The sequence below is a fragment of the Triturus cristatus genome, chromosome 4_1, assembly GCF_964204655.1.
Source record: "Triturus cristatus chromosome 4_1, aTriCri1.1, whole genome shotgun sequence".
In the NCBI taxonomy this organism is placed as follows: domain Eukaryota; kingdom Metazoa; phylum Chordata; class Amphibia; order Caudata; family Salamandridae; genus Triturus; species Triturus cristatus.
In genome coordinates, this window is record NC_140585.1 from 124,650,623 (window position 1) to 124,651,195 (window position 573).

Here is a 573-nt window from a genome sequence, read left to right on the forward strand (position 1 = left end):
CGTGACTATTAGACGGCGCTTTAGGGCTTCGAACAGCGCCTGGTTTCTTTCTATCCGGAGCTCTGTTTGTCCCGCTTCCTTTGACTCTTCCCTCTCTTAGAGGTTTGTTTCTCCAGACTCTCCGCCTAGAATCACTTCAATATATCAGCTCCCGTGAGCGAATCTCGCGTTTCATTCCATTGAAGGATTTCTGGCTACACATGAAATATGAAATACATAACTCCGGCTCGGGGAAGGTGTTTGTATACAGAACTCACGACGAGGGTGGTCAGCAGTTTCATAGTGTAGTGGTTATCACGTCTGCTTTACACGCAGAAGGTCCTGGGTTCGATCCCCAGTGAAACCATTTTATGAAACAATCATTTCTTAAACCGCCTTCGCCTACCATTTTAGGCACGAGGCCAGCTAGGGTTTGCAGGCTCCATGTGTGTGTGTTTTTTCCTTTATAGTCCATCTCCACCCCGCTCATTCTTGTGAAACTTGTCATGCTATGGTTTATTCCACTTTGCTGAACCAATAGAGCGCAGATTTCAATCTAGCATTGGCAACGCCAATAGGTCCGTCTAGCCAGGC

The 573-nt window shown here is 47.1% G+C and overlaps 1 non-coding gene across 1 annotated transcript; it reads left to right on the forward strand.

Annotated features, from left to right (window-relative positions):
- The first annotated feature begins 273 nt into the window (after window positions 1–273).
- On the forward strand, window positions 274–346 carry TRNAV-UAC (transfer RNA valine (anticodon UAC)). Its single transcript has one exon. It is a non-coding gene; the product is annotated as a tRNA-Val (tRNA).
- The last annotated feature ends 227 nt before the right edge of the window (window positions 347–573 follow it).